Genomic DNA, 8,281 nt, shown 5'->3' with positions numbered 1-8,281 from the left:
GCTCGGATCTTCGCCGTTTTTGGAGGAGTGAGTGGCGGCACTCCGGAGAAGCCAAGGAGCGCCAATTAGCGCACGATATCGGCGTCTTTCGACGCGCTCGCCGGCGACCGTCGAACGAGTAGGGCAAACCGCGTCTGCCGGGGCGGGGTTTACGACGCCGACGCAAAAGTGGGAACCGCCGCTCGGATGTTGGCCGTTTTTGGCAGAGTGAGTGCTGGCACACCGGCGACGCGAAAGAGCGCGAAAGCGCCCACGAAAGTGGCGTATTTGGACGTGCTTGACGGCGACCGCTGCAGGAGTACGAAAAACCACGTCAGCCGGGGCGAGCGACCCACGGCGGTCTGGGTGCTTATCGCTGCTATTATAGGGGCACCCCGGCAGACGCAGAAAAAAAAAATTTTTTTTCGACCTTCTTTTTTGCTGGTCGAGCTCGGGTAACCCAGGTCGCAATGGGAGCCGCGCACGAAAGCGGCGTCGCGAGACGCGTTCGCGGTCGCTAGTCGCACGAGCTCGGCAACCGCGTCAGCCGGCGCGGAGTTCGGGATGCCGACGGCTAAGTGGGTACCGCTGCTCGGATGTTCGCCGTTTTTGGCCGAGTGAGTGCTGGCACTCCGGCGAAGCGAAACGGGGCCGATTCGGGCACGATATCGGCGTATTTCGACGTGCTCGCCGGCGACCGTCGCACGAGTACGGCAAAGCGCGTCTGCCGGGGCGAGGTTTGCGATGCCGACGAAAAAGTGGGAAGCGCCGCTCGGATCTTCGCCGTTTTTGCAGGAGTGAGTGGCGGCCCTCCTGCGAGACCAAGAAGCATCGACTCGCGCACGATATCGGTGTCTTTCGACGTGCCCGCCGGCCACCGCCGCACGAGTACGGCAAACCGCGTATGCCGGGGCGGGGTTGGCGACGCCGACGCAAAAGTGGGAACCGCCACTAGGATGTTCGCCGTTTTTGGCAGAGTGAGTGCTGGCACACCGGCGACGCGAAAGAGCGCGAAAGCGCCCACGAAAGTGGCGTATTTGGACGTGCTTGACGGCGACCGCTGCAGGAGTACGAAAAACCACGTCAGCCGGGGCGAGCGACCCACGGCGGTCTGGGTGCTTATCGCTGCTATTATAGGGGCACCCCGGCAGACGCAGAAAAAAAAAATTTTTTTTCGACCTTCTTTTTTGCTGGTCGAGCTCGGGTAACCCAGGTCGCAATGGGAGCCGCGCACGAAAGCGGCGTCGCGAGACGCGTTCGCGGTCGCTAGTCGCACGAGCTCGGCAACCGCGTCAGCCGGCGCGGAGTTCGGGATGCCGACGGCTAAGTGGGTACCGCTGCTCGGATGTTCGCCGTTTTTGGCCGAGTGAGTGCTGGCACTCCGGCGAAGCGAAACGGGGCCGATTCGGGCACGATATCGGCGTATTTCGACGTGCTCGCCGGCGACCGTCGCACGAGTACGGCAAAGCGCGTCTGCCGGGGCGAGGTTTGCGATGCCGACGAAAAAGTGGGAAGCGCCGCTCGGATCTTCGCCGTTTTTGCAGGAGTGAGTGGCGGCCCTCCTGCGAGACCAAGAAGCATCGACTCGCGCACGATATCGGTGTCTTTCGACGTGCCCGCCGGCCACCGCCGCACGAGTACGGCAAACCGCGTATGCCGGGGCGGGGTTGGCGACGCCGACGCAAAAGTGGGAACCGCCACTAGGATGTTCGCCGTTTTTGGCAGAGTGAGTGCTGGCACTCCGGCGAAGCGAAAGAGCGCGAATGCGCCCACGAAAGTGGCGTGTTTGGACGTGCTTGACGACGACCACCGCAGGAAAACGAAAAACCACGTCAGCCGGGGCGAGCGACCCATGGCGGTCTGGGTGCTTATCGCTGCTATTATAGGGGCACCCCGGCAGACGCAAAAAAAAAAAAAATTTTTTTCGACATTCTTTCTTGCTCGTCGACCTCGGGTGACCCAGGTCGCAGTGGGAGCCGCGCACGAAAGCGGCGTCGCGAGACGGCTTCGCGGTCGCTAGTCGCACGAGCTCGGCAACCGCGTCTGCCGGGGCGGAGTTCGGGACGCCGACGGCTAAGTGGGAACCGCCGCTCGGATGTTCGCCGTTTGTGGCCGAGTGAGTGCTGGCACTCCGGCGAAGCCAAACGGGGCCGATTCCGGCACGATATCGGCGTCTTTCTACGTGCTCGCCGGCGACCGTCGCACGAGTACGGCAAAGTGCGTCTGCCGGGGCGGGGTTTGCGACGCGTACGCAATAGTGAGAACCGTCGCTCGGATGTTCGTCGTCTTTCGCCGAGCCAGTGCTGGCACTCCGGCGAAGCCGAACGGAGCCGATTCGGGCACGATATCGGCGTCTTTCCACGTGCTCGCCGGCGACCGTCGCACGAGTACGGTAAACCGCGTCAGCCGGGGCGGAGTTCGGGACGCCGATGCGAAAGTGGGAAGCGCCGCTCGGATCTTCGCCGTTTTTGGAGGAGTCAGTGGCGGCACTCCGGTGAAGCCAAGGTGCGCCAATTCGCGCACGATATCGGCGTCTTTCGACGTGCCCGCCGGCCACCGTCGCACGAGTACGGCAAACCTCGTCTGCCGGGGCGGGGTTTGCGACGCCGACGCAAAAGTGGGAACCGCCGCTCGGATGTTCGCCGTTTTTGGCAGAGTGAGTGCTGGCACTCCGGCGAAGCGAAAGAGCGTGAATGCGCCCACGAAAGTAGCGTATTTGGACGTGCTTGACGGCGACCGCCGCAGGAGTACGAAAAACCACGTCAGCCGGGGCGAGCGACCCACGGCGGTCTGGGTGCTTATCGCTGCTATTATAGGGGCACCCCGGCAGACGCAGAAAGAAAAAAAAAAAAAAATGGGGACATGGCGTGCGTCACCGTGCGGCTTCGCAGCGTTGCCGAAGTCGCCGAGCCCTTCGACTGAGCCGAACGGCGGACAGGGAACGTTGGTCGGCCGTTCTAACCTGTCGGTGCCACGCCGAGACGTCGTTAAGGAAAACCGCGTCGTGGGCCTCTACGACGCCGTCGAGTCGTTGTACGTTTGGTGTCCAGCGTGTCGGCGGCGAGTAGCGGACACGTCGTTCACGACTTCGGTCTTTCGCAGTCGACGCGAACTTGCGGAGAGTCGTGGTGCCTCACGTTTTCGGCAGAAACCGCGGCGGAATTTTCCCGTGCGTGCGCGCACGACCTCGGTGCTGTGCCGTCAGCGTAGTGTTGCACAAACTCGTGGCCTACCCAAGGTGCGGTACGTTTGCGGCCGTATCCTCGGTGGGAATTTCGTGAGTAGGGTCGCAAATTCTACGACCTCGGCGGGTTTGAGAGCGACGTAGACTTGTGGCACGCTCAACGTGCCACACGTTTCGGGGCACACCCGCGGTGAAATTTTCTCGAGTACGCTCGTATTAGTGCCCAAGGAGGTCTGGGTACTTATCGCTGCTATTATGTGGGGGTTCTCGTGAGCGGCGTACGCGAAAGCGACCGGGTGTCTGATATGCGGCGGGCTTCGGCCTCGTCAAGCGTGTCCTCGGGTCTGCTCCAGGGGAATCCACGGCAGTCGTCTGCAGCCTCATCCGCTTGATGCGTTAGGGGCTGGTTGTCGGACGGTGCCGTTTTACCACGATATCGAGGTGTGTTCCGTGTCGTCCTCGGGCGATTCAGATGCGAAAGCGCCGAAGACGCGGGCGTGACCCGTCGTCTGGCGGCTTTGCAGTCTCGGCTCCGTTGCTAGTTCCGGCCGGTCCACCGACAGTGCAGCGGGCTTGGGCAACCCGCACGGCGCGACCGAGTCGATGCAACGAAAAAGAGCGAGCATGAACGTGCTTCTTGCCGCACGGCTCCCACTCGTCTTTCGGGAAGGTTGTGCCGTAGCGAGCTCGAACGCCGTCATCTCGGAGTGCAAAATAAGCGTGTTGGGGCGCCTGAAGGTGGCCTCCGCCGCACACAGACTGCGTCCGGCCCGCCGAAGGCGAGGACGGACGCGCAGTCGAACGATTACCTGGTTGATCCTGCCAGTAATCATATGCTTGTCTCAAAGATTAAGCCATGCATGTCTAAGTACATGCCGAAATAAGGCGAAACCGCGAATGGCTCATTAAATCAGTTATGGTTCCTTAGATCGTTTCTTCCTACTTGGATAACTGTGGCAATTCTAGAGCTAATACATGCAGTGAGCCTGGAGCCCTTTGGGTAACGGGTGCTTTTATTAGACCAAGATCGATCGGGTTTCGGCCCGTATTGTGTGGTGACTCTGGATAACTTTGTGCTGATCGCATGGCCACGAGCCGGCGACGTTTCTTTCAAGTGTCTGCCTTATCAACTTTCGATGGTAGGTTACTTGCTTACCATGGTTGTTACGGGTAACGGAGAATCAGGGTTCGATTCCGGAGAGGGAGCCTGAGAAACGGCTACCACATCCAAGGAAGGCAGCAGGCGCGCAAATTACCCACTCCCGGCACGGGGAGGTAGTGACGAAAAATAACAATACGGGACTCTTTTGAGGCCCCGTAATTGAAATGAGTACACTCTAAATCCTTTAACGAGGATCAATTGGAGGGCAAGTCTGGTGCCAGCAGCCGCGGTAATTCCAGCTCCAATAGCGTATACTAAAGCTGCTGCGGTTAAAAAGCTCGTAGTTGGATCTCAGTTCCAGACGAGTAGTGCATCTACCCGATGCGACGGCTCGGACTGAACATCATGCCGGTTCTTTCTTGGTGCACTTCATTGTGTGCCTCGAGATGGCCGGTGCTTTTACTTTGAAAAAATTAGAGTGCTCAACGCAGGCGAGTCGCCTGAATAAACTTGCATGGAATAATAGAACAAGACCTCGTTTCTGTTCTGTTGGTTTTTGGAATACGAGGTAATGATTAAGAGGGACGGACGGGGGCATTCGTATTGCGGCGCTAGAGGTGAAATTCTTGGACCGTCGCAAGACGAACTACTGCGAAAGCATTTGCCAAGAATGTTTTCATTGATCAAGAACGAAAGTCAGAGGTTCGAAGGCGATCAGATACCGCCCTAGTTCTGACCATAAACGATGCCAACCAGCGATCCGCCTGAGTTACTCAAATGACTCGGCGGGCAGCTTCCGGGAAACCAAAGTATTTGGGTTCCGGGGGAAGTATGGTTGCAAAGCTGAAACTTAAAGGAATTGACGGAAGGGCACCACCAGGAGTGGAGCCTGCGGCTTAATTTGACTCAACACGGGAAAACTTACCCGGCCCGGACACTGGGAGGATTGACAGATTGAGAGCTCTTTCTTGATTCGGTGGATGGTGGTGCATGGCCGTTCTTAGTTGGTGGAGCGATTTGTCTGGTTAATTCCGATAACGAACGAGACTCTAGCCTATTAAATAGGTGCGGGGTTCCCAGCACCTTACAACCTTCTTAGAGGGACAAGCGGCTCCTAGCCGCACGAAACAGAGCAATAACAGGTCTGTGATGCCCTTAGATGTCCGGGGCCGCACGCGCGCTACACTGAAGGAAGCAGCGTGTCTTTATCCCTGTCTGAAAAGACTGGGTAACCCGTGGAACTTCTTTCGTGATTGGGATAGGGGCTTGCAATTGTTCCCCTTGAACGAGGAATTCCCAGTAAGCGCGAGTCATAAGCTCGCGTTGATTACGTCCCTGCCCTTTGTACACACCGCCCGTCGCTACTACCGATTGAATGATTTAGTGAGGTCTTCGGACCGATGTCCGGCGCGGCCTTTCGGTTGCGCCGGTCTGTTGGAAAGATGACCAAACTTGATCATTTAGAGGAAGTAAAAGTCGTAACAAGGTTTCCGTAGGTGAACCTGCGGAAGGATCATTAACGGATTGTGAAGGGTGAGCGCCTCAGCTGCGTCTGCGCCCGACACTTTCTGCCGCTGACCCCGTTTGGACGCGGGGTCGGCTTTTCCCCACGGGGCTGCCTGAATGTGGAGCGGCACCCCGTGACAAATTGTTGCGCCCAGCGGACGCCAACACCGCGACCTTGGACGGTCGGCCAGGTGGCGGACGCGGGTACAAACGGCGCAACGCACTCATAGGTCGGCTTTCGACCCGCCACTGCACCGTGGCTCGAAGCGCTCGAAATGCGCGACCCGACCGCTGCGGGACCGCCTAGTACTGTAAACAGGAGCGGCGGAGCGCGAACGGCGAGTCGTGGTTACGTCGGTAGAAGGCGAGGCTGCGCGTTCCCGAAACGCCAGCCGAGTGCCCTCCCGACCGTTCGAGCGTGCAAGAACGAGACCCGACAATCGCGCGGCGACTGCCAAGTACGAGAGGAACGGCACAAGCGTCGGCGGTCGGTCAAGGAACTGGCGATGTGACGGGTCCGCTGTGCACCAGTGCATACCGTCCCGCCGTCCGCGGCAAGCGCCTCCGCGTCCTCGGGTGACGGAGGCTGCCGGTCGGTTCTTGCAGGCGAGGGATCTCGCTGGCACCGGTTCGCGTTGACGCGCGGCCGGTCATGGCACGGCGATGCGACGGCCGAGGTGCGCAGTACTCGATGGAGGAACCGCACGCTCCGATGACCGTCCCGCCCTCCGCGGCGTATGCGTACCGACCGTAATGGTTGCAGCAGCGCCGGCCGGCTTTTGAATTCGCCACACGAAACACGGTGCGAGATCGCGGTTAGGGGAGCGTCGACGTTGCCAGGCGTTTTGCTTGCTGCCGAGGGAAAGGCGGCACGGCCACGTCGCGCTCGTCGCGATTAGCGGGTCTGCGCGCTTTGGGAAGGTGCCGCAACGACTTGCCGAAAGAGGAAGCACGGAAGAACGAGGGACTTGGACGTCCCGACAATTGAACGCACTTGCGGCCAGGCCCTTGCTGGCTTCGTTCTTCCGCCTCGAGTAGGCTCGTACGCGGCTCCGGCGCCGAAAGTGGTCCTTGGCACCGACTTCGGTGGACGTGGGAAGTGCCGCGCAAGTACGGCGCGCCTGGCTCCACCTGTTGGCTAAAGTAGGCAGCCGGATCGGCATTTTGGTGTGCGGTGGCAAACCGTGGATGCGAAAAAAGCTTGTGCGATTTCGTGGAACAAAAAGCGGGGGTCCCCCTTTTTATGCGGAGGAGACCGACCCGCCTGCCGTGGTGAACCGCGACGCCACGGTAAAAACGGGAGAGGCTTGTCGATGGGACCGTGCATCCCGCGCTCCACGGAGGCCGGGAGGCGGCCGCCCGAGGAAATGTGTAGCCGTCGAGGCCCGCATCTGCGTGCACTCTTATCCAAATGGGTGTACCGCAGGCATTTTCTGGTTAGGCGGGCCAATGAGAGCGAGCACACAACGATACCTACGGGTCCGGCTTGGAGAACCGGCTTCGACGCCTCCCGAGTATTTATAGAGGGGTGGACCACGAAAGCACTCGCAAGTAGCGAAAGCGAAACGCCGTCCGAAACACACCGTTTGCTCGATTTGCGGCAGCCGAAAAAGGCGCGGCAGAGTTTTGGAGTCCAAGCGTGCGCTGAAAAGCGCCCTTCTTGGCCACTGTTTGGCCGAGTGCCAGAAACGTTTGGTTTTGACTGTACGGAATTGAACAAACACTTTTTCACGACTCTAAGCGGTGGATCACTCGGTTCTCGGGTCGATGAAGAACGCAGCCAGCTGCGAGACTTGGTGTGAATTGCAGGACACACTGAGCACTGATTTTTTGAACGCACATTGCGGCCTTGGGTCTTCCCTTGGCTTCGTCTGTCTGAGGGTCGGATCACATATCAAGAGAGCCTTCGGCGCACAAGGGAACGTGAGCCGTCGACTCGTTTTGACCGCGTCGGCAACACGGACAGCACGCTGAACACCTCACAGCGAGCGCCAACAGCGGCCACTCAAGGGCGAGACGGTGGCGACCGTCGTGCCAGAGCCCAACCGAAACGGGGGCGACCGACTGCATTGAGGATGTGGCACCTCGTTGAGACCGCCGCAGGACTTCGAGTCGGAAGGAAGCCTGCAGGGAAAGTGCGGTCGAGGTTGCGTACTCCTCTCTGCGACCGGGCGCGCAAGAGCTGCGAGAGCCACGGACGCGCAACTTTAACGCACGGTAAACACGAGGAGCGAAAGCCGGCCAGCAAAGCTTCTCCAGCCGTGCGCAAAGTGCGCGAGATCGCAGCCTTGCGTTGCGCTTGTTGCCCTCGAAGTAAGCAGGGTGTCCCGTAGACCGGGCGCTCGAACACGCTGCGGGGCCGTGCCTCCTCCAGGCTTTGCCGCGCGAACAGGGAACGTTCGCGCGCAAAGCGCAGGGAGGTGAGGAGGCTGCGCCCGACGTTTGCGGTTCGCTGCGTACGCGGTTGATGCGGAGAGCACGGCGCGACGACTTGCCGCGAAGCGGAAAAA

General features: G+C 59.9%; 2 non-coding genes across 2 annotated transcripts; both read left to right on the top strand.

The window, feature by feature from the left end:
- Positions 1 to 3,969: 3,969 nt before the first annotated feature.
- On the top strand, positions 3,970 to 5,784 carry LOC142792178 (small subunit ribosomal RNA). The gene has a single exon (XR_012890721.1). It is a non-coding gene; the product is annotated as a small subunit ribosomal RNA (ribosomal RNA).
- A 1,719-nt stretch (positions 5,785 to 7,503) lies between these two features.
- On the top strand, positions 7,504 to 7,656 carry LOC142792175 (5.8S ribosomal RNA). The gene has a single exon (XR_012890718.1). It is a non-coding gene; the product is annotated as a 5.8S ribosomal RNA (ribosomal RNA).
- Positions 7,657 to 8,281: the final 625 nt, after the last annotated feature.

Source organism: Rhipicephalus microplus, unplaced genomic scaffold (genome assembly GCF_043290135.1).
Source record: "Rhipicephalus microplus isolate Deutch F79 unplaced genomic scaffold, USDA_Rmic scaffold_206, whole genome shotgun sequence".
In the NCBI taxonomy this organism is placed as follows: Eukaryota; Metazoa; Arthropoda; class Arachnida; order Ixodida; family Ixodidae; genus Rhipicephalus; species Rhipicephalus microplus.
This window is presented reverse-complemented; position numbering and strand designations above follow the sequence as displayed.